At 35.2% G+C, this 27,291-nt stretch overlaps 1 protein-coding gene across 1 annotated transcript in view; it reads right to left on the bottom strand.

Moving 5' to 3' along the window:
* Positions 1-27,291, bottom strand: part of LOC140141852 (uncharacterized) — a 625,910-nt gene that overhangs the window by 283,879 nt on the left and 314,740 nt on the right. The window lies entirely within an intron of this gene.

Genomic DNA, 27,291 nt, shown 5'->3' with positions numbered 1-27,291 from the left:
CCAATCCACCACAAATTGTGTGATTTTTTTCCTTGCTATCTACAGTAGATAGCAGCGGAAAACCTATCCACCACAAATTGAGTGATTATTTTTGCTTGCTATCTACAGTAGATAGCAAAAGAAAACCTATCCACCACAAATTGTGTGATTATTTTTGCTTGCTATCTACAGTAGATAGCAAAAGAAAACCTATCCACCATAAATTGTGTGATTTTTTTGCTTGCTATCTACAGTAGATAGCAAAAGAAAACCTATCCACCACAAATTGTGCGATTATTTCTGCTTGCTATCTACAGTAGATAGCAGAAGAAAACCATTCCACCACAAATTGTATGATTATCTTTGCTTGCTATCTACAGTAGATAGCAAAAGAAAACCTATCCACCACAAATTGTACTATTATTTCTGCTTGCTATCTACAGTAGATAGCAGAAGAAAACCATTCCACCACAAATTGTATGATTATCTTTGCTTGCTATCTACAGTAGATAGCAAAAGAAAACCTATCCACCACAAATTGTACGATTATTTTTGCTTCCTATCTACAGTAGATAGCAGAAGAGAACCATTCCACCACAAATTGTATGATTATTTTTGCTTGCTATCTACAGTAGATAGCAAAAGAAAACCTATCCACCACAAATTGTGTGATTATTTTTGCTTGCTATCTACAGTAGATAGCAAAATAAAACCAATCCACCCCAAATGTGATTCTTTTTGCTTGCTATCTACAGTAGATAGCAAAAGAAAACCTATCCACCACAAATTGTATGACTATTTTTGCTTGCTATCTACAGTAGATAGCAAAATAAAACCAATCCACCACAAATTGTGATTATTTTTGCTTGCTATCTACAGTAGATAGCAAAAGAAAACCAATCCACCACAAATTGTGATTATTTTTGCTTGCTATCTACAGTAGATAGCAAAAGAAAACCTATCCACCACAAATTGTGCGATTATTTTTGCTTGCTATCTACAGTAGATAACAAAAGAAAACCAATCCACCATAAATTGTGCGATTAATTTTGCTTGCTATCGACAGTAGATAACAAAGGAAAACCTATCCACCACAAATTGTGTGATTATTTTTGCTTGCTATCTACAGTAGATAGCAAAAGAAAACCATTCCACCACAAATTGTGTGATTATTTCTGTTTGCTAACTACAGTAGATAGCAAAAGAAAACCTATTCACCACAAATTGTGTGATTATTTTTTGATTGCTATCTGCAGTAGATAGCAAAAGAAAACAAATCCACCACAAAATGTACGATTATTTTTGCTTGCTATCTACAGTAGATAGCAAAATAAAACCAATCCACCACAAATTGTGTGATTATTTTTGCTTGCTATCTACAGTAGATAGCAAAAGAAAATTGTGACTATTATTTTTGCTTGCTATCTACAGTAGATAGGAACAGAAAACCAATGCACCACAAATTGTGTGATTATTTTTGCTTGCTATCTACAGTAGATAGCAAAAGAAAACCAATCCACCACAAACTGTATGATTACTTTTTGCTTGCTATCTACAGTAGATAGCATAAGAAAACATATCCACCACAAATTGTGTGATTATGTTTGCTTGCTATCTACAGTAGATAGCAGAAGAAAACCAATCCACCACAAATTGTGTGATTATTTTTGCTTGCTATCTACAGTAGATAGTAAAAGAAAACCATTCTACCACAAATTGTGTGGTTACTTTTTGCTTGCTATCTACAGTAGATAGCAAAAGAAAACCTATCCACCACAAATTGAGTGATTATTTTTGCTTGCTATCTGCAGTAGATAGCAAAAGAAAACCAATCCACCACAAATTGTGTGATTATTGTTGCTTGCTATCTGCAGTAGATAGCAAAAGAAAACCTATCCACCTCAAATTGTGCGATTATTTCTGCTTGCTATCTGCAGTAGATAGCAAAAGAAAACCAATCCACCACAAATTGTGTGATTATTTTTGCTTGCTATCTGCAGTAGATAGCAAAAGAAAACAAATCCACCACAAATTGTGCGATTATTTCTGCTTGCTATCTGCAGTAGATAGCAAAAGAAAACCTATCCACTACAAATTGTGTTATTATTTTTGCTTGCTTTCTACAGTAGATAGCAGAAGAAAACCAATCCACCACAAATTGTGTGATTATTTTTGCTTGCTATCTACAGTAGATAGTAAAAGAAAACCATTCTACCACAAATTGTGTGGTTACTTTTTGCTTGCTATCTACAGTAGATAGCAAAAGAAAACCATTCTACCACAAATTGTGTGGTTACTTTTTGCTTGCTATCTACAGTAGATAGCAAAAGAAAACCTATCCACCACAAATTGTGTGATTATTTTTGCTTGCTATCTGCAGTAGATAGCAAAAGAAAACCAATCCACCACAAATTGTGTGAATATTTTTGCTTGCTATCTACAGTAGATAGCAAAAGAAAACATATCCACCTCAAATTGTGTGATTATTTTTGCTTGCTATCTACAGTAGATAGCAAAAGAAAACCAATCCACCACAAATTGCGTGATTATTTCTGCTTGCTATCTGCAGTAGATAGCAAAAGAAAACCTATCCACTTTAAATTGTATGAATATTTTTGCTTGCTATCTACAGTAGATAGCAAAAGAAAACCAATCCACCACAAATTATGCGATTATTTTTGCTTGCTATCTACAGTAGATAGCAAAAGAAAACCTATCCACCACAAATTGTATGAATATTTTTGCTTGCTATCTACAGTAGAGAGCAAAAGAAAACCAATCCACCACAAATTATGCGATTATTTTTGCTTGCTATCTACAGTAGATAACAAAAGAAAACCTATCCACCACAAACTGTGTGATTATTTTTGCTTGCTATCTACAGTAGATAGCAAAAGAAAACCTATCCACCAAATTGTGTGGTTATTTTTTGCTTGCTATCTGCAGTAGATAGCAAAAGAAAACCTATCCACCACAAATTGTGTGATTATTTTTGCTTGCTATCTGCAGTAGATAGCAAAAGAAAACCTATCCACCACAAATTGTGTGATTATTTTTGCTTGCTATCTGCAGTAGATAACAAAAGAAAACCTATCCACCACAAATTGTGGGATTATTTTTGCTTGCTATCTACAGTAGATAGCAAAAGAAAACCTATCCACCACAAATTGTATGATTATTTTTGCTTGCTATCTGCAGTAGATAGCAAAAGAAAACCTATCCACCACAAATTGTGTGATTATTTTCTGCTTGCTATCTTAGCAAAAGAAAACCTATCCACCACAAATTGTGCAATTATTTTTGCATGCTATCTTAGCAAAAGAAAACCTATCCACCACAAATTGTGCAATTATTTCTGCTTGCTATCTACAGTAGATAGCAAAAGAAAACATATCCACCACAAATTGTGCGATTATTTTTGCTTGCTATCTACAGTAGATAGCAAAAGCAAAACCAATCCACCACAAATTGTGCGATTATTTTTGCTTGCTATCTACAGTAGATAGCAAAAGAAAACCAATCCACCACAAATTGTATGATTATTATTTGCTTGCTATCGATTGTTTCATAACAATGATGGCACTTCAATAATCATAGGCTACAAAAGCCAGAGTGTCCATATTGAAACATGGATTTCACCAAAATTTGCCACTCCAAATAATACAAAGAGCTTTACTGAACAAAAGTTGCAGCAAAAACGCGTTTCAGTTGTCTCAGCAGAGTTGAGTTAAGCGCGCTTCAGACTCCATATTGTACGTACAATATTGTATGTACAATACTTTTCGTGACGTCAAAAAGTATTACACGTGCAATAAATAGTATGTACCGGGAAAATATATATTGTGCTACAATCATTGGTTGCTTAATTGATACGTAGTTGCCAAATTTCTAAGAGTGGTAAATTTAGTGAGTGTTCGTGCACGGAACGATGAACATCTTTTTATGTCTTTTTGTATTCAACTGTACTTAATATTAAAAGGCCTATTAATACTAACGATATTAATAATATTAAAATTGTAATAATAATATAAATGGCGCATTCAGTTCTTATTTATTTATTGATAGATTTATTTATTTAGGCCTATTTGTTTATTTATTTATTTGTTTATTTATTTATTGATTGATTGGTTGATTGATATTAATATTAAAAGGCCTATTAATACTAACAATATTAATAATATTAAAATTGTAATAATAATATAAATGGCACATTCAGTTCTTATTTATTTGTGTATAGATTTATTTATTTAGGCCTATTTGTTTATTTATTTATTTGTTTATTTATTTATTTATTTATTTATTGATTTATTGATTACTGATTGATTAATTGATTTAGCGATTCATTTATACTGACATTTAGTCATATATTGATTTAGTCAGTTTCTTAAGTATTATTTGTAGGCCTATGTATTTATTCTGGTTTTGATTTGATTGATACTGATACTGATAAAGTGTTGGCATATAACATTATACATTATAACACGTTGTGTTATGAATTTGCAACAACTTTTTACATGTTGATATCGTTGAGGCATGTTATGATGGTGTATGTTATAGACCTACACACTTAAAACTACGGGGTCAAAAAATGACCCAAACGGGGTCATTTTTGACCCCAGCATAGTTATCAACTAAACACCATACCACTAACGGGGTCATTTTGACCCCATTGGTAGGGGTCATTGCAATGACTACGTATTTGGGTCAAATAGTAACCCCATTGGGGTCAAAATATTACCACATTTCGGGGTCAAATGAAATGACCCCTTCAAAAGGGTTGCCTTATTGGGTTACTTAATGACCCCATTTCGGGTTCAAATGAAATGACCCATTTGAAAGGGTTGTTTTATAGGGTTACTCAATAACCACATTCAGGGGTTGTTTGGATTTTTTTAGTAGACCTATGGTCATGCTGGTCCCACCAGGACATAAGTGTGTTTCTGCACAGAGAAAGCATTACATAAACAGCAAACTGCAAAAGGCATCTGTGTATCACACTCACACACAGTCAGTCATCGCCTATGACAGTTCACGTATTATAAGCTTACATGATATAAGCTTATAACAACTGCAGCCAAGACACCAGCCACGACAGCATGAAATTGAATGAATCTGCGTGCATAGACAATACTGTCTATGCATCCTTGCAGTCTCACTTTTCAACTAACTTTTCATATTCCATCATGCAGACAAGCACACACGACAATCCGCTGAGCTGCACAATCAGAACAAATATGGCGCTGATGTGACCACGTGAGCCGATGCACTCCACCGTGTGTGCAAATAGTTCGAAATGCAAGTCATTATAAAGTTGACAAATTGGGTAACCGGTCAAAAAATTAGTTTTATTTATTAATCAACAAACATTAATTGCAGCTCATGTTTAAACTCATTTATGAATTGAGAGATTTTCAAAGCGGAAGATTGAAACTGATATCAATGCTTGGCGACGGTATCGGCAAAATGACCACTAAGTTTTTTGACCACGTCGTGCGTGGCTAAAATGACCTCGTGAATGTGGTCAAATTAAAACAGTACAACCCCTTGAAGGGTCAAAACAACCCCAAAGCGTGGTCAATTCAAAATGACCACGGAAAATATAACCCCGTAGTTTTTAGTGTGTACACCCAATACATCCATAAACGTGTTAATGTGAAACGAGATTACTTGAAATATATATTTCAGAGTTGAAAGAGTTTCAATGATACTGAACATATTTCTGAAATATGTCTCTCTGATTGGTTGATTGTCAAGAGGATTACGGCATCCTCAAAGCCTCTTGCTGTAATTCTCAAATCGATATCTATTATAGGACCTATCTTTTGAAATTCATACAACCGTGTCAAATGAAATAGTCTCGGATCATAGTTTGTGGACGATACAACATTGATACGTCAGATTTCGGAATTGTATTAAAAATAGGCACAAATCACATTGAACAGATTGATTGCTGGTTAAAGTAGATAAAATAACTATGGGTCGAATTTACATTAATCAGTGTCCTGGGCCAGGATAACCTTTAGGACTCCTTAGCATTCTAAAACAATACTTTGAACACCAAATGTCCTTGCTTTCATATTCTCATTTAATTTGTTTTAATTGTAATTAATTTCTTTGTCCACTGGCTCTGTGGTAAATCCGGTATTGCCAAATATTTATCGTCCATTACCCGTGTTAATCTATTTATTTATTAAAATGCACCATCTATTAAATTCCTGTAATACAATGTATAGGCCTAGTGTATTTGATAACAAATTTGTTTTTATTTTTTATTGGAATTTGGGTTTATATATGTTTGGGCATGGCGGAATTAGTATATGATTAAAGATAGACATACTCTTAGGCACCCCTTTTTTAATGTTTGTACATTATTAATATTAAAATTTTTGTACAAAATGCAAATGAATGTTTATATATTTGATTGTTTTGTAAACATTAAATTTGATGTTTACTCATAATTATGCCTGGAAAGTCAGGGAAAAACTAAGGAGCATCAGTATTTAGTTTCCTGGGAAAGTGGATCAGATGAGCAGTGAGTAAAAGCATTCGCCCTAAATCTTTATTTTATTTTTATTTTTTTATAAATGAATTTATTAGGCCTACTGGTAAAGTGCAGAAAAAAGCCTCAAAACGCACTCTAGGATTTTTCATCAGCAGCAGTAGAAATTTATCTTGCATAGATTTTCTGGTGTCCTCGTTTGGATTTAGCAAACAATGAACCGTCAGGGTTATAGCGCGTTATTTAATCTGATTCAACTAGTCGTGGCACGTATATTTATTGCACGTGTATTACTTTTTTGACGTCACGAAAAGTATTGTACATACAATATTGTACGTACAATACGGAGTCTGAAGCTAGCCTTAGTGTGAAAGATGACCGTGCTGGCTCTCTAGCTTATTGGAGAATTAGGCCTACTTTATACGAAGATCATCGTGTCTACAGACGGGTTTGAGTAAATAATTTTTTTTTCTTTTTCGTTATGTGAGATTATTTGTATGGTATGATAAAATCGTTATTAGGTTCGGTTTAGGGGTGATACGGACTACATCTAGTCTCGGAGTCCTATCACCCCCAAACCTAATAACTAATAATATTAGCAACAGATGCGTAGCAAAAAGTCAGAAATATTACCATGCACTCTCAAGATGAATACCGGTGGCGTAGCCCCCCCCCCCCCTCGTCATGGTCGTCGGTTAAATTAAATTAACTTAACTTAAATTGCGTTAACAATAGACTATATTTTACCCAGGGTGACAGAAAAATGCTGAAAAATTGTGAATGAAATTGAATTTTACATAAAAATTTTGTGTTTTTATGTTGGTACCGCCTATAATCCTTCTTTTTTTTTTTCTCTTCACTTTTTCAAACCATGCAAAAAAGATTTGGGTCAACAAATCACAACTTCCGTCGGCAAAAAATATTTCCGTCGAAAAGTTGTGCCCCCTCGGTTCCAAAATCCTGGCTACGCCACTGATAAATACTGGCTATTTTGGCCAAAACCACTTGCAGTGCTATAAATAGTCAGATTGGTATAGAGTGGGGTCAATCATGATACCAGGTACTTTGAAGGGTCCACATAAAATCCGCTTTTTGGGTGATGTTGCAAATATAGTCTAAATTCAACAAAATCAGATATATAAATAAATGCTGGTCAGGTCCCTATTTAGAGTTACATCACGATTTCTCAGAACTGAAAAGATCCAGTAGCTATGTGCCGCAAGCATCATCCATTATAGGAACAATATTGCTTTACAAGGTCATATTATTTACTTTAGAAGGTCCAAACACACTAGAATTGCAATGTTTTTTACTGACAATATACAGTCCCAGAACAACGCCAAATATGGATTAAAAGACCTTTGACCTTGGATGTACAACAGCATGTTATGATCTAATGGGAAACTGTGCACATCAACAAACACCATTTCTATCAAAAGGCAACGGCCGATATAATTTGAAACCACATAAATTACTAGAGTTGGTTCTTCTCTTGGATTTGGACCAAGCTTTAGAATATCGAATGTTGCGTTTTGAAATAAAACAAACCAGAAATTTATCACCCATTGTAAAAGATATGGAACATGTACCGAATACATGTACATACATTGGCTGACCTTGTGGATTTCCTGGCCCAGCCATGCTAACCACATAAGGAGATTATACGATTAACCTAGTGCAGCTATTGTCATAGCAGGGTATTATTATGTAATACTCCTGATCCATATTTGGCGTTCTCTTGGACTGATATAGTGCACTGTCAATATCATGCAGGTTATGGGACTTTTCCTTCTCAATAGGCTCGTTCAGATGGTAGCTTACCTCTGTGTCAGCGTGACATGGAGGCAGTGCGAGATCATCATTTAATACTGATACTTGTGCCTCCTCACAGTCATTAGCACTCTATATTAGCTGCAGCAATCACTTCATGTTAGTGCGCTACCACACAGATTTCTTCACTCATTCCTCCTGACACTGAGATCCCCCACCGGGCCCCCCTCACACAAACGAATAAACATACCAAAACACAAGAAATTAGCATTAATTGTCGGTACTGTTATTGATCAGAGCACTACTGTAATGCTCCATTATTACCATTATGTTAAACATAATGAATCCATTGTCTTAAATTACTACATAGATCAGAATATTTGAATATTTGAATCTATTACAATAGGACAGCCTACACAGAATACGAACGCAGCAACTAGGGAGCTACGAAAACTCGAAAAACTTGCCCTTTTTATTATTATTATTATTTGAATTATTGATAAGAACAAGAAAATGTGAGAACGTAGATTGGCCCAGCCTAGTCACCCCATGCCAATCTGGTGTTCGATTCTCCCTTCCGCCAGAATTTCACATGCCAAAATACCCTCCCATAAAGAGTACTAACCAGCTTGACCATAACAATATAAATAACAATTTAATTTTAAAAAAAGCGTGTTGTAGGCTCCAGCTACTAACGTGAAGTGATCTAACCCCGTAACAACCCTCCGCAATTTCACTCCCGATGACGTAATCGTGAAGAAGTTTAATTTATTCTAATTCAACGAGGGCAGTATCAACCGAATAAATTTCAAAATCTCAGTGGTGAATCTTTTGTGTTAAGCTTTGGTTTTGTTAACATGATACTTTTTCAGTGGGTGCTAACTCTAAGCCACCTCAGAGGTAGCTTAGTGTTAGCCTAATACAAACTTAACTCTAAGCCCGTCTGAACAAGACTAATATAGGAGATGGAATGTTCCTTTTCAAGATGAAAATAGCTTTTCCTTTCTCAAATAAATGAACGGTATGGATTGTCCTTTCCAACCTAAAATGGACAAGCTTGTCTGATAAGTTCTTGTGGGATGAGACTGAAAAAGTCTTTTTATTTACTTTGGAATCCAGCCCCTTCGCATATCACCGTGATGTCAGGAAGTATCACCCTAACTGAAACATATTATAACTGTGTTTAGATTATGGTATAGTGGCCAGTGGTGTAGCGTCATAGGGGCACAGAGGAAAACTGCAGAAAAATGGCCTGTGCCCCCATCAGACCTGGTACCCCCCAATCATGGTTGGTGCCCCCCCCCCCAATATAATGAACCGAGCTACGCCACTGTAGTCGCAATCAGTAATGAATAGGTCATGAATTAAATTTAATTCCTTAGTTAATTCTTCACTTTTGGTTGAATACCTGTTGGCAACACATTAACTTTGTATTGTGGTCATTGTTTGATCATGGTTCCAAACACAGATAACATGGCAACGATTTCTTTTGATGTCACACTGCAACAGAGAATAGTGTTTCAAAAAAGTAAGAATTAGGTGAAGTGGGACAAATCACCTTCAAGATCTACCGTATTGTTTGTAATAAACGCCCCGGGGGCGTTGCATTTTTCCAAAAGGGGGCGTTTATTGGAAGTGAATTGTCAGTGAAAAAAGCTTAAAAATCGTGTTCAATTTCCCGATGGTGCTCCTATTAAAAGAAGGGATTTACACTATACATGACGGCGGCGCCCACGGAAAATGATATTTTCGTGGGGAATACAACAAAATTACACCTGTAAGTGCATGGAATTGGTGAAATTCTACTATAATTAGGCAATGAAATGGATGAGAGTTGAGTCATAATAGGTTTTGTCCATTCAATTTAGCGATCATGACTGACTACACGATCATGTCAGAAATTAATATTTTGTTCTGGGTCTGATTATTCGGACTAGTGACTGACATGACTGATGCAAGTTTTAAGCTTACCTACACGATATGTCATGGAAATGTTCGCATTTTTGTCAATTTTTCACAGAAACATTGGACGGGGGCGTTTATTAGAGGGGGAGCGTTTATTACAAACAATACGGTATATATGAGTTAGTCTTTGTCAAAGACCCAAATGATTTAAGGGGACACAACCCGCAAGTCACAAACCGGGGAAAACCGTAATGCCCCACAAATAGCGAGCATAGCGAGCAGTGTGTGGTTCCCAGTAGTTTATCTCCCTATAGGTAATATAGGTACACGGTCTGCAGCACAGACTATGTATGAGTAAGTGTTAAAAACATACAATAACAAGCCTGGAATTAAATCAGGTTGGATGGGGAAATTGAATTCAATTTCACAACAAGTATTATTGTACTGATTTAATTTCTAAAATTGCCCCTTCTTGAACCAATAATTAAGAAAACTGTATTAATAATGACTATTTTGTACCTGATAATATTACACAAAATGATACTAATAGTACTCCTGATGGACTAAAGTGTTATTCAAGGATCAAATAAAGGCGGAAAGAATTAAGTTCAAACATAGCTGCTTTTTAAAGAGAGTGTGTGTAGCACTGAACATAGGTTTATTGTACAAATCATAGAATGTACAAACTTTGTAAGAAGCAGTGGTGCAAGACTTTTGCAATCGAGGAGGCATTTTAACCCCCTGAGCACTACCTGCAGATCTAACATAAATGTAGATATTTATATAGCGCTTTATGCCGTAAACAGCCTCAAAGCGCTTTACATTTATTCCGCCGTCATTAGAATATGTCGGAACCACGCTTGCAGCCTACAAAGTGGCGCAGGGTCCATCAGTACAACGACTGTGACTACCCCTAACAGCTTCCCATTGCACCTGGGTGGTCAATTACATGATATCTTCACTTTAATCACCAATCAGAATGGAGCTTTGCAAATAATTTACCCCAATTTTATGGTGTGGTGAAATTATTCTAACAATGTTGCTGATTGATCCAAATTGATAATGAAAACTTCATTTATAAATGTTTTAAAGAAATTTTCTGTGTTTGCTGGGGTTGAGGCTATACTATAGTCGGTCTCATCTCAAGTTGAGAGTAACAATATGTAGGATTTTGCAATGGCAGATTCAAATCAAATTGTGTGCGCTAACCTAACCTGCATGTCAAATATACACACGTAGAAGGGCGATTTACGTACACTGGCAACACAACCAAATGAACATACAGACGAGACGAGTTCTTTTTCATATAAACCATGACAAAAAGATTCATAAGTTATTAAAAGAAAGAGAAAGAATTTTTCTTAAACACACACCAAAACCACCTCACAATCAAACCACAGAAGCATTACTTTTTGGTTCTTCACATTCATTCCCATCTCAACTCGGATAGACGGCAGCTATTGAATATTTACCACCCACCACAAAACCTATTAATACAGTTCCTTGTCTTTGTTACTTACTCTAAAAAACACAGAACAAGTACTTATTGAACTACATGAATAATGTACCATAGTAAACAATCAGGATTACTCCCTATTCCAGAAATATACAGCTCTAATGTTTTGGGATTAAAAAAATATTATCAACTTCTGCCAAATGAAACATAGCTCAATCCTAATCATTAATTTAGTCCTAACTGGAGATAAAAGAAAAAGTTCACTATTTTACTGATTTCTTGAAAAAAGACCCAAAAACATGCATTTTCGGCATGTTTTCTGACAATTGAGTCACAATAATCACAGACTTGGAACAAGTCTAAACATTCAAAATCTTGAGTATATGCAGAAAGTTTGCTCTAAATTTCAAATTTAGAATCCATAAACTGATATTAGTCTCAGTACAAGTCTTTGGGCTTGATTGTCATTACATACGAAAAACATCCTAAAACGCATGTTTTTGGCCCTTATTTCCAAAAATTGGCTAAAAATCAAAATTTGACTTTTATTGCTAGTTAGGACTAACTAAAGGATTAAGATTTAGCTATGTTTCATTTGGCAAAACAGGATAATATTAAAAAAAAAAAAAAAAAATAGTGCTGTATTTTTCTGGAATAGGGCATAAGTTAGCAATGATAAGACAATCTCTACACAAGACAATAAGTTCACTTCAATGTGGTACATCCACAACTGCTGTAGCAAATTATTTAGTCCCCACGCATTAAAACGCACATTATTTTTGCAGAATCTCTGCTCATTTATCGCCATTTTGTAGAATTTAAGCTTTCTTAGCAGATTTGTTGATTTGATTTTAGCCGATTTATCAACATTTGAAACATTTACCTCAATTTGCTGTGGTTTATCAAAATTTAACATGATTTATAGTGATTGGTCACAATCATACTTTTCAGCAATTTTACTGTAAGTTCCAGTACAGAAGATTTAATCCAAAACTTGGACTTCCCATCAGGGTGTCTGCTAGCCACCTATCATTTTGGACCAGACAAAACAAGACCAGACTTATAAATCCAAGGCTATAGCAATTGCTATTTGAACTAAACTGAACTCCAGAAGGGGCAGAGGTTTGGTTGAAGTTTTCAGGGTCAAATTTTGGACAGGCAGTCACTGGGTGAAAATAAAAGGCACTTGTCAAATCCTAGCCAAGACCCTGCTTCCCATCGCTTTCCGAACTGTTGGTTGTGTATCTTTCCACAGAATAAAAATGTTTTATTAGTTACTTAAGGGATCTGGAATGAGCGTTTTGAGCGTTTCGACAGTATTTTTTGTGGGACGTGAGAGCACATCAGACATATCGAATTGCATTCTGAATACGAAGAATCTCTTTCTGATATCAAATAATTTTAATTTTTTGAAATTCACAATATGTGAGCCGCCACATCAAAACATACCTCTTGGAGGCTTTTTTCAAAAGTGAGATTTCAACCTTATCAGAAAGTGTTAAAATCAAGCTTTAAAATGATACCTCATTATATACTGAATGATTGCCTTACACATCACAGGATGTGATAAAAGACAAGGTTCAAATTTTCTTTTATTTCCTTTATAATTTCATAGACATTTTACTTTGTATCTTGAAACTATAAAAGCCCCGAAGAGGTATGTTTTGATGTGACGGCTCACATATAATAATATATTTTATAAATCTAATGACATATTCTTAAAGTGTATGTAGCTGGGAGGAAAAGCCGACGATCAATTGAAAATTTTGACCTTTCATATTGAAGACATCGATTTTTTTCCCAAAAAGACCTAAATTTTTTTGGTGTTTTGGGAAAAAAATCCATATCTTCAATACGAAGGTCAAAATTTTCAATTGATCGTCGGCTTTTCATCCCACCTACATACACTTTAAGTATAAATCATCAGATTTATAAAGTTTGCTTCGAGTAATGTTAAATATCACAAATATCAATTTTTAATCATTTGCCATAAAATGTGTATTACATTGCGAATTTCAATTCTTCGTATTCATAATGCAATTCGATATGTCTGATGTGCTCTAATGTCCCACAATAAATATTGTCCAAACGTCCAATATGTGTTAAATAATTTAATGTTAAAAAAATAATAAATAATGAAAAACGAAAGAGTCGCCTCATCACTCGTCAAAAAATGTGATAGAAAATTGACAATCAACAAACAACGCCTCTTCCTTTCAATTTGCATATCCTCCCAAAACATCTCATTTGTTAAAAGCAACATTTTCTTAGTACGTGAGGAAGTGTATTCTCATTCATCCAGCCCATGCAATTTGCTAACCACTAGAATAATGCAAGTGTTCTTAATGCAAAGTTGAATGTTATTTTTGAATCTTGCAGCATCACTGATGTCCTTGAAGTCTTTCCATCAGCTCAAGTACACCGGAAAAAAAGAAAAATAATCATTACCTGGGACTTCTTGTAAGGACATTTCTCACATTTTATCTTTTCAAAACACTCTACTTTGAATTGCGGTCAGCTCTTACTTATTCTCACCATAACATTTTACCAATGTGTTTTTCCACCAGATTTAGAATAATAATAAAGGATTTAGCTTGCAGGACACTCAAACTATTTGCTTTACAATGTGTAGGCCCAAATTGTGACTGATTAGTATTTGTTTTTGTCTCTGAATGTTGAGCGTGTTTATACTGTGCTACTCGCATATATCACGCTTTTATTCCTGTGCATTTTTAATCCTCTTACCGTCAACCACAATGTTTCTACAGCGCTGCAAATGCAGGGTAACGATTCACTAACTATGCATTTAGTGGGCAGGACGGAAGTCCGAAAAAACTTTGTTGTGACCTTGAAACTGCTTTAAGGTCAGTTTTTGTTTATTTGTGCTGTATTGTAGTAGGTATGTCACAGTGGCTGCACAATAATTCTGTCATACTGTGCACGCATACATAACAGTGAATCAAAAAGCGCGCGGATCAAAGTTGGCCAATTTTTGAAAACATACATGTCAAAAAACGATTTCCTCGTTATGTTTCATTGATCACAATAATTTGTCTTTTTAATATATGGTAGGTGAAACATTTCCTAAATCACTATCAACTCATGAAATTAAACACTGCCTAGTTTAAGAGTTAAGACCTGTTTTATGAATTTTTTAGATCGTCCATAAATCAATAAATATAGGTCTCTCGAAATAGAGGACCTAGTACCACCGGTCTGAAATACCAGTGTTTGTTATCATGTATTTTTTTTCCTTGGACAATGAGTGAAACACTTCCCTATACTAATTGAAAACTCGGTGCACTTAGGCAATTAACTGCAGTTTCTTTATTCAACATCACAGCAGGTTCATATTTGACAAAATCATGCTGTATGAATAAAACATAAATAAAACATTGAAAAAAGTAAAAATTACATATGCCTAATTAACATAAGAATGGCATAAATATATAATTAGATGTAATTAGCTAATTTGCATAATTAATGACTTTTTGTGTATTTTTTTTTACCAAATGAAAGAACTTTGGGTACTTATGTGTGCAAAAAAAACCGCATTCTCATATCATGTACGGTTCTCTGTTGGCATTATTTTTGCATATTAATTAGCTGGACTTGTCATTTTTTAAGCTTTTATTTGTCTGCAGATTGGTCAAAATGGCTAAAATTGTATATTTGGTGGATTTATTACATTTATTCGAGGAGCGATTTTTTAATCTTGTTTTCTTTAACGAAGTCCCGAAAGATATGCAATTAATCTGTGATACTTAAATCAATGCTACCTTTTCAAGTAAGTGTCCGAATAAGCATTGCAAATCCCAAAAATTACCATTTTGCCATTTATAGCAATTTGTGGCAGGTTTTCACCCGATTTCGGGTATCTTCAAGTTGACGTTACATCACTTTGCATTATCCGATTTCAATTCTGTTTTTTGTTTTTTGAAGCATTCATAACGATGATTCAATTAAAAGCGTCAAATAACATGTTTCTGCTGCGCTTATTTTTGGGGTGATATACCTAATTGTAGTTTGTCACCATTTACTGACTTCTGGTGTCACCCACTAAATCGTCATCTGCATTGTTTCTACTGGCACATCACCGTATATTTAGAGAATAAACGATAGGAATTTTTATTTTGACTATCCTCTACCGTGTGATAGACAACAGTATTTTACTACGATAAAAATATTGGACCTGCTTGTCATCTGTCATAGGTAGAGGATAGTCAAAATAAAAATTCCTATCATTTATTCTCATTCTTAGTCAGTTAAATATTATCTTAATAACTGTAAACTATTTTTTAAAGCAAAAATTAAGTTACCGTCATAAAAACTCCCCTTTTTCTAAAATGAACGAAACTTGTTTACAACTTCACATCTTTTGTTGCGCGTATTGCTAATGCGTGCGAGTAATCCACACTGCGTCTACACATACAACGCGATACATAAGCACCTCTATGAGCGTGTTATGCGTTATCAACACTCATGATGATGTGGGGTCGTCTACAGCCTGATAGACGACACCCAAAATCATGCGATTGTCCAATCAGATTATGTGTCTACGTAATAGACCACTCCCACTGACCAAGAATACCCACTATTAACCACCTCAAAAGGTGGTTGACGATTAACAGTCAGGTTAACTCGCATCACCCCGCATTACCCTTCACCCGATCTGGTTCTACTGGCCATTACCGTGTATTCATGATTTGTGCATCACCTCGCATCCCATCAACCATTGGCTCAGTAGAAACACGCTAAAACACGCTAATTTTTTCTCTACCTGACCAGAAATTAGTATTATTATCATTGACAAAACATTTTATGGTTCTACTAAAGAAGAAAGAAAGAAAGATTTTGGAGCTTCACAGTATATCAGGTGGAAAAATATAACAAAGTCAATTTCTGTCATCCCGAATAAATCTGCCCACAATGCTGTATCTACAAACATGTAACAACATAGATACTGTCTTCTTACTCAGGAGACATGTGTTATTGAATCAGTCTGCTCATTAAGGGATCTGGAATGAGCGTTTTGAGCGTTTCGACAGTATTTTTTGTGGGACATGAGAACACATCAGACATATCGAATTGCATTCTGAATACGAAGAATGTCTTTCTGATATCAAATAATTTTCATTTTTGAAATTCACGATATAATACAAATTTTATGACAAATTATTAAAATTTGATATTTTTCATTTTTGATATATAACAGTCCTCGAAGTAAATTTTATAAATCTAATGATATATTCTTAAAGTGTATGTAGCTGGGAGGAAAAGCCGACGATCAATTGAAAATTTTAACCTTTCATATTGAAGATATGGATTTTTTCCCCAAAAGACCTAATTTTTGTTGGTGTTTTGGGAAAAAATCCATATCTTCAATAATGAAGGTCAACATTTTCAATTGATCGTCGGCTTTTCATCCCACCTACATACACTTTAAGTATAAATCATCAGATTTATAAAGTTTACTTTCGAGTACTGTTAAATATCAAAAATATCAATTTTTAATCATTTGTCAGAAAATGTGTATTACATTGCGAATTTCAAAAAATCAAAATTATTTGATATCAGAAGGAAGGACATTCTTCGTATTCAGAATGCAATTCGATATGTCTGATGTGCTCTAATGTCCCACAATAAATACTGCCCAAACGTTCATACCCCATCCCTTAAGTCAAATGCCGTATATACAAGTACATTACAGCAATACACTTCACTTTGATTTGAAAAACAAAAATTTTGAATTCATCTGCCTCTGAAGTAAAAGGCAGTATCTGATAGCACTAAGCAGAGCAGATACTACACTTTAACTTGAGATGTGAATCTGCACATCCGATATGATCAATCTCAACATATTTCAAATCTATATACTATAAGCAAAAAAAAGTGATGATTTCTCAGTTTGCTTTTGATATTGTCTTGGATAAAAAGCTTAGTTTGTTATAATTAAACCTTGCAGGCAGGCAGGAAGGCAGGCAGAGATGATTGAACATTGTGGCATATTAACTTTAAATCTTAAATGCAATTCAGAATTTGGGCCTGTATGCAGAGGCATTAAACCAGTGGGCTTACCCACCCAGAGAGGCTCATGCCTCAAATAGACAGTATTTGTCCCCTCCGCCAGGACTGACTGATGAATTGGATGGAACCCCCAAAGTAAAATCCTGGCGAAAAAGGTTGCAACATCCATCCCCGCTCCCCTATTGCAATGTTGATTTGGACAACATCATCATCATTTCTACATTTCAGTCTCCTAACATTTGAAAAATGGGGGGTAGGGAAGGGGAGAGTGTAAACTGAATGTGCATTTGCAACTATTATACAAAGATAATGCAAAACTGTCATACATTTAGCTCTGGCAATTACTAGCTTTTAGCACCAGCACGTGCTGGTGTGGCAACAAATTTCCGCCAGGATTGTAGTACCGGTCATCAATGAATTAACATCCATCTCATTATTACCCCAAACAAAAACTGACAAAAGATCCACCATTTGAAAAGTTTTAGGGGGGTTAAGTTCTCTTTTTACAAAAGAGCGCAAAATAAATCCGGTGTACGGGCCTGCAGCAGCATCATCCTTTGGAATTGATTCATTCCATCAGTCTGGATTGCCCACACCAGATAAAGGTAAAGAAGTTCAAGACTAATAGAAGGTGGCTGTACCAATGATACTGATGCTGGAATGGTCATTAAGTTTCTGTCAAGTCAATTTTCTGTATTACAAGTACTTCTATAAAATGTGGTGCAATGTCTACTAGTTTGGGCAGCACAATGAGATGTCTTGACAATGGGCTATTCCAGTTAAAATCCTTACACCCCCTATGGAAGACATGACCTTCATCTCCCACACAGGGGGTATAGATTTCAAATGGAGTCACACATTCAGGTAACCCCATTTGAAATTCACACTCCTTGTGTGGAAGATTAAGGTCATGTCTTCCACAGCAGGTGGATGGACTTCAACTGGAATAGCCCAATCTATGGTGGCACATCCTAAATACTTCTTACACAGTTTGGGTGGGCAATCCCTGTTCCTTCTTTATTAATATATGCTGTGACATCTTCAGTCCATATTACTGGCTTCATTCATCAGTCTGAAAGTTGAAGTAGAATAGGCTATTCCAGTTAAAATCCATCACCCCCATGGATGACATGACCAAAATCTTTCCCACAGGAATTTCAAATGGAGTTACCTGAATGGGTGACTCCTTTTGAAATCTTCACCCCTTGTATATGGCGATTGAGGTCATGTCTTCCATATGTGACCATCCAGCACAACTGAGCCCTGAAGTCGCCAATCATCATTTTTGAGATATTCAACCAAAATATTCTGCTTGAAATTAGCTTTAAAATGATGTATATCATGTCTATAGTACTTGACATTTAAGTAGTGAAAAATCAATAAAACAGTCAATAAATCCTTTGTTTCCTATTGTTTATTGTTAAGTTCAATGGAGCATATCTCAATAGTGGCACTGGAGACATCCAGGCTCAGTTGTGGTGGATGGTCACATATGGTGTATGGATTTCAACTGGAATAGCCCTATGAAAGTCATTGGATAGGATTTCAAATTAAAATGGACTTAGCTGTTGGAAATGAAATACCTTTGTGGAGTTAAAGTGACATTGGCCTTTTCTTCTGATAAGACTTACTTTAGCAATTAACTTCCAAGAAAAATAAATCATGACAAGAAATATCAGCTTTTGATTATTAAGCAGAAAGTTTAAAGGAAACATTTTTAAGTTAACTCTGCGGATAAGGAAGGTACAAATTATTACTAAATGTGAATACTTTGGCTAGAAAATTTTGCTATAATGTTATCAACCCTAATGAGATCTTACAAAATCTTACAGCACTAAGCTACTGCGTATGCATCCCAGGTGAAGTGATGACCCAACCATGCACCTTAAGTCTGATGTATACTCCACTTCACAGGCCGCAAAGAAATTTGAGCTGAAATTTTACGACTTCCGCCATACAAGAGGTGAAGATTTTAAAAGGAGTCACCCATTCAGGTAACTTCAGGTAACTTTTGGGGGTAGGCCAGCGAAGTTTCTATTAGAAAGCACAGGGCGGGCAACAATTCTTTGCGATACTCTGAGATATTTTGATGAAGTATACATGAATGCCTTCACACAAAGCTGCGAATTAAATTTTTCATCACAGCGTCTTGCGAAGTGGCGAAGTGGAGTATACATCGCCGAACTTTAAAGTCCGATTCAGACTCCACATTGCACCCACAACGAAATCTCAGCTAGGTTTTTTATGAGCTCAGCGATGAAAGTTTATCTTCTCTCGGCTGATTTGACATGCTTACAGCAAAAAAATCTCAAAAACAGAAAATCTGGGTCAGTCGAGCCCATAGAACAGGCTTTTTTTTTGACCGCCTAATATTTGAAATGTTCATGATTTCAACCCCTGATGTATGTTAGCTTTAAAGACACCAAAAACATTCCATATCCTTATGAGGTTTAGAATTAGATCATTTCCACTCCTCAAGCTCTGTCTTCTACTTCTAGTTTCTGGACACAACCTGGACACATAATTATCAGTTTATTAAATGGCTGCAATATCTACAAAAGATTTAGGTCAAAACATTTCCAAGAAGTCACATAGTGTATATCATCTTTAAGCCTTAGGTTTTTAATAATAGATCTATGTAAGTGAATCTGTGGCATCGGATCGGTAAACCAACAGTGACTGTGTATTGGGATCCCAGACTTAGCCAGCGGCAAAGATTTTGTTTTTGATTTAAATGGGGTCCACAGAAATTGCACCTTATAGCAACATAAAATGAGAAGAGACATGTCCTGCAAGAGAAGGGGCCTGTTGAAGTGTTAATGGTTGAGCTTGGGTATCGTCAGTGGGCAGGAAAACCTCATGTGTGTCATTGGCCCCTGAACATGTTTAAAGCAAAACCTCCCATGTAACCTGCTGGCAGTTTTGTTTTAAACATGTTCAGGGGCCACAAGCACATAGGAGGTTTTTCCTGCCCAACGACGGTATGCAAGTGGGTACTTAATGCATTGCTACAATTTTCGAGGACTTGCACATGACAACACACCGACGTAATGAGGACTTTGTGTATGACAAGGACCTGCAAAGACACAGATCCTCTGAAAACATAAACAGTGTCCTCTATACCTTACTATACTTCCTATACAGCTAACATCCTCTGTGAGGACTTTTTTGGTATTATCAATTTTTTGAGGCCTTGGCATGACAACAAACTGTTTGCCTGCAACACACTGATAAACAGAAGTCTTCGAAAATATAGCCTACATAATGCAAGGGATGTGTGGGTTAATGTGCACAGGTTGTAACCAGCAAATGAGGACAAAATGGGCTATTCCAGTAGAAACCTTTGATTGCAAAAAAAATCTGAAAATTGACTTTTTCATGACATTTTGCTGGATCAGTTCGTAAATGGTGGATTTGTACAACATAGCTTGTAACTTTCATAATTCATGGCTCAAATAACTGAAACAGAACCAGGAAGTGAAAAGACAAAATATCTCTTTGTTTCTGTAATAAATGCTCTGACCAAAAGATATATTCTGTTGAAAGTAAGTTACTTGTAGCTAAATAATACAATGGTTTTCTGACAAAAATAAATGCAGTTTTGAATTAATAAATCATCTGTGTAGGGTGGTATTCTGTAAATATAGCAAATTTGGTCATGATGACTATTTTTCTGCAATTTGCAAAAATGGTTCAGTATTTTTGTTGTCTAGTTTTGTTTTTCACAAGAGCTTTATTTTGTTGATCTGTAGAGTTTAATAGCAACTATTTTAGGCCACAAAAAGAAAATTATTTGATTGGTGTAACATAAAACAAATTAGGTAGGTCAGGATTTTTTTTTACTTTTAAAGCTGTAAATTGCATTTGATAAGGCCTTGGAACTTTTTTTCATCTTTTTTTAAATTTTAAATTTAATTTTTTTTTTTTTTTTGCAATAAATTAAAAAAAACTTCTTCGGGTTATGCCAATCAAACATTTTTTGTGGCCTTATGGTAAGTGTACAAAGTCCTTCAATCTTGCCACTTAATTTTGCAATCAATGGATGATTTACTCTAATTGTATCCATTTGGTGTGATGTTCAATACTGAAAGGCGTCAATTGACCCCACCCACTCACACATTGGATATCACCTCTCTTGACCATCTGTGATCAGGTGGCTCATATGCATAAAGCTCTGTGACATAGTTTTTTTTTCAGGGGACAAGTCCATGTTGAGAGGCGAGGCCTAACTTAGCCCTCAAAATTGACATGCTTAATTTTTAAAAAGTCACACCTAGTTTATAATACAACAGGCTATTCCAGTTGAAATCCATATACCCCTAATGAAAGACAACACCTTAATATCCCACAAAGGGGGTGTAGAGTTCAAATGGAGTCACCTATTCAGGTAACCCCATTTGAAATTCACACTCCCTGTGAGGAAGTTTAAGGTCATGTCTTCCATAGGGGTGAATGGATTTCAAATGGAATAGCCCAATATTGCATGATTTTTCTGAAACTTTTTTTTTTATCTTTCAACAGCCATAGTGTTACTGTCTATGATTTATTAACAAATAATACAATACAAAAGATGGCTGATTTTATGTTATAAATTTTTTAACATAAAAAAGGGCAAAACAAAACAAAACAAAAAAAACACAAAAAACAATGATACAGACAAAAGGACAAGTTTCCCATGTTATTTTGATCTGGTGCAGAATGAGAAAAAAAATAGTTTAAAAAAGAGGAATTGCAAATAAAAACAGATTGGCAGGCAAAGTGACTTCAGTCCTCATTAAGGTCAAATGTAAATTTCTTGAAATGTTTGCCCAATTTATCTTTACCTTCGGCAGTCCTATACTCTGTATTTAGTTTCAATCTCACAAAGTTCATAAAAGCATGGAAACTGGGATAAGTCTTTTGAAATTTACATCTATGAATATAAAACTTCAAACATAATACAAGAAAGTTGATTACAATTCTGTGCTCAGAGTCATAGACATTAATCCCAAACATTTTTTGGTAGTTAGAAATTGTAATATTGTCACCAGTTTTCCTTTCAATAAATTGGGTCAGACTGTTCCACAAGCATTTAATTTTATCACAATCACAAAATAAATGCACCAAGGATTCCTCAGAATTATTACGAAAATCACAAAATGGGGAATCAATTCTACCAATTTTATGGAGGAACTTGTTTGTGCAAATTGCTCTGTGAAACACTTTAAAGTAAAAAGCCCTAAGTTGAGTTTCAATACTGCAAGAAAAGTTATTATTGTGAACTTCATTCCAATCCATATCCTGATCCATATTTAAAACATCAATCCAAAAGCTCTCAGTTTTGGCAGGTCCATCCTGTATTTTCAAAATAGTGTATGAATACTTGGTAATTTTGTCATTTTCAAATAAACTTTCCAACAATCTTGTCAAAAATACTTTCTTGAACATTAGGGGGGTTATAAAACCAGTCCATCGAAATTCCTTTCATATAAGATAGTTGTACTTTCTTCTGTCTTTAATAGCGATATCAAATTCAAGAATAAGATCTTCAAAAGATTTAATAAAATTATATCCTCTATTAAAAGATCCTCAAGAGTATGTATACCACGATCAAACCAATCTTGATAAAAGAAGAATTTCTTGGTTTTCAAATGAATATTGCAATTCCACCAAATGGAATCCTGAAGGAAATAATTATTATAACCAAGATTCTCTTTTATTTTCTTCTTATAGACATACCAAACCCTAAGAATTTCAGCCAGTTGAGTATTTTTTAACATGGCAAGAACACAATTTGGAGCATCTGTTTTCCATAAAGCTGACGTGTCAGTCTGAAATTTTGAAACCAGCAAATGCTTCTGAAACTTCATGAAGGGATGGCAGTATCGTGGTATAACAGGGTCATATCATGGTATAACAGGGTCAGAACAGGGCCAACTTAGGGCCAGAACTGGTCCACTACTGGCCTAGATGCAATGATGCGCAAGACCGACATCGAAGTGGTTACGTAAATCCTTGGTAACTGGATCACGCACCTTTGGAATTGATAGTGCATGTCATAGACTTTGTGTTGTGATCATTTTGATCGTGGTGCAGAACTCAAAAGTGTGATCCAGTTGGTATAATGATAATCCGATTACACATAACACTTCGCTGGTGAATTATGCAAGAACAAAGGAATATAATGCTGCTGTAGAGCTGGTCATAGCCCAGCTAAAAATAAAAATAATGTTTGCAACATTGTCCTACTTTTGATTGATGGGGGCATTCTGCTTACTTCTTTCCATTTCCATTATTCAAAAGATGTATTTTAGGATAGTAAAAAGCTTTCTTGATTTATTATGTATTCTATATCCACTGTACTGACATACTTGATGCTCTGATTTTTAACAAACAAAAATCTTGAAAACTTAAGTAGCAACATTATAAATCCATATACATGCCACTTTAGTGAACCTGGATGGTGCATTAAGGTATTCACGGAATGAAAGGACCACTGCAAAGGATCCTAAAAATAACTTAGCTCAAAAATTGCACATAAGGAAGGTTACTGACAACAAAATGCACCCAAATAGATGAAAATACACTATTTATGGTGAGAAAATGAATCTGAAAAATTATATACACCCATCTCATAATCTCAGTGGGTACATCTCCATACAATTTTAAGAGCACTCCCCCAAAAAAAAAAAATATCTTTAGGATTTGACAATGGTAATGGTAAAGTAATACCAACATTTTGACAAATCATTTAGGCTGCCTATTTTAGAAGTCAATTTGCAGACAAATAAAACAGGTAGATCTTGGCTACTAGTATATGAACATTATAATTGCAAAGCATGCATCTTACAGAATCTGTGACAAGTAAAAGTCGGTTACAGTGTCAAGCAAGCAAGCAAGCAAGCAAGCAAAGATGTAGGCTAGAGCTCTTGGTTGAGAGAGAGAGAGAGACTACTTGTCAATGTCTGGCAAGATATAAGTAGTTCAAGCAGTACTTGACCGGAACCTAGCTCTTATAAGGGTCTCCTAGAAATGTCAGATTCAGGAAGGATTCAGGTCTCCATGCTACTGAATGATAGCACTCCAATGATTTTGTTGTCCTGGTCACTGTCAAACATAGATGGGCCGTTTTATCATCGTAGGAATTAAATGACATAAGAAGTAGGGTAGGGTTAAAGCATGACGGTGACAAGAGTTACATGTGGGAGTTTGCACAAACTGTACATGATTTTTCTCTGCAGAGCTATGAAAATACCCTAAACGATTGTTTTGATATATTATAATGGCCTTACTCAAGAACTGCAAAACCTATGGAAATATAAATGTGATTATTGGCTTCCTTGACTTATTTCCTATCGGATCAATGTATTATTAATATTAAGAAATAGGCCTATATACTACAGGTTTTTTTAAATTGGAAAATGATGCGCTCTTGCTAGGCTGGATTTTACTCATAGTATAAGAAAAAACTTACGTCTCACGACTATTATTCAGAGCTGTGGTAGCTTCTACTCTCTTCTAGAATGGGATTTGGTACCATTCAAAAACCCAGAAACTGGTCAAAATAGCCTAAAAATGGCTGAAAATAATAAAAGCATAGATTTTTGGACTTCAAAAAAACCACAGAGAATTTGGGCAATAACCTGCAATAACCTGGGAGACAAGTATTTTTGTATTGAATAAAATATCAGTTAATAAATAAATGAATTAATAATGTGCTGGTATTAAAATCTCCTAAGTACTTCATGATTCTAGCATCCTCTTTTTATGGTGTACACACTACTGTAAAAGTGGAAATTTTCACATGACATTATTTTTCGCACTTTTCACATTTAATGCAGCTCTCATGAAAATAAAAGCATGCAAATATGTTCTTTTTATGTATAGGTCTATGTAGGAAGACTCAAAATCACAAATTTTAAAACAAGTGAAATGGTTATTAAAAATCGGTGAAACACAAAAAATTACACACACAAAAACAACCACTTTTACAGTACCATATTCCAATTGCTGCCGACCCTAGAACTAGCCCGTTCCACAAACAGCGACGCCTCGAATTGCTATTCGAGAGGCGTCTGTGGTACGGGCTAGTTCTAGCCGACCCCAGAGAGGTACACGGCTGCCCTGCTACTTTATGGCTACTCTATAGTGTACCAGTGCAGTACCAATCCAGAACCAGTGTGTGTGTACTGTACATGTGATTCCGATGTGTGTACTCTATTCAGTTCCCACACCCGGGGGGTTCACTTGCATACCAAATTGGTATGCATGCTCGTCCCAGCACCTCAAAAATGGACCCTAAATGGCGTAATCAGTGTGAAAAATTTTACCCCTTATTGGCGTAAGGCTCTGTAAATCTTACCCCTAAAATATGGCGTAATTCGGCGTAAGAAACTAAACTGGACCCCTAAATGGCGTAAATTCTAAAACAAACCCACTGAAGTTGAAAAATATACCCTAAACGTCGAAAATTTACCTAAAAAGCACCCTTTTTTCTAAAAACGTTGACGCCGCCACAAGGCCAAAAATCAACCCTTTTTCGACGTTTTTGGGGATGAGCATGCGTACCACTTTGGTATGCAAGTGACCCCGGTACCCACACTGATACTCTATGGTACCAATAAAGTAGCTGGGCAGCAGTTACCTCTGGGGCAACAGCAATAGGAATCTGGCCGTGTACGTTTGAGTAGATATCCATGAAAAAAGTACGCATATATCCCAAAAATTTCAGTTGAAAGTCAATAAAAATCTCAACCTTGAGAAAGGTGGGGATGAGGCTGTGAATCACAAAATATCTCTTTAAAAATTACAATAAATATAGAAAACTGTTTGCATTCACATAATGAAACAAAATACCAGATTCAAACAATGTTACAATTTCATGGTTGTGCATTTTGCTTCAAAGTACATACTGGAAAACTGAGATGATTATTTATAATGAACATGGTGACAGTCATGTCTTAAGTCACCTAAGGGGAAGGATTTTCCTTTTACCTTAACAATAATCTTCAAGGTCTACATGACAGACAAATCCCAAAAGATCTGTGATATAAACGCAAAATTGGATTGCGAAGGTGCATATATTGAGATTTATCTACAATTTTATCTTTCTTTTTTTATAATTCCGTACTTTAATGTTACTTAATGTTGTTATTTTCTAAATCTACTTTATCTCCTCTAGCAATACAATGTTGATGTTTCTACATGAGGATTTAAAACATGCTCAACTACAACAACACAGTTCTTTAACATCATTATGTTTATACATGACTTTTGAATGCTGGGTACTAAAACTCATCCTCTAGAGTTTCAGGTTGAATGTTGAGCTATAATTGGTAACTGTAGGTCAATGAATGGTGCCTTAAGAGATGATGCCATTTTGACTCATCCTGCTATCATCTATCAGTATATTATTATAGTCATCATATTTTAATGGATTTAAGGCATTTTAAGTATCAGCATTTTGTTATAAGACAGACCAATTTCGTATCAAATCATATTGTCATGGAAGATAAAAATAGTGTTTTAAGAAAAAAACGAACTATACGCTTGCCTGATTCCAATGGTGAGAAGTAACAATCAAGCAGCACATCAATTGATTTTGTGAAAAAGAAGAGATAGATAAAGAACAGATTTACAATAGATGTTGTTGCATTACAGTATATTTAAGATATTA

The sequence above is a fragment of the Amphiura filiformis genome, chromosome 20 (assembly GCF_039555335.1).
Source record: "Amphiura filiformis chromosome 20, Afil_fr2py, whole genome shotgun sequence".
NCBI lineage: Eukaryota > Metazoa > Echinodermata > Ophiuroidea > Amphilepidida > Amphiuridae > Amphiura > Amphiura filiformis.
This window is presented reverse-complemented; position numbering and strand designations above follow the sequence as displayed.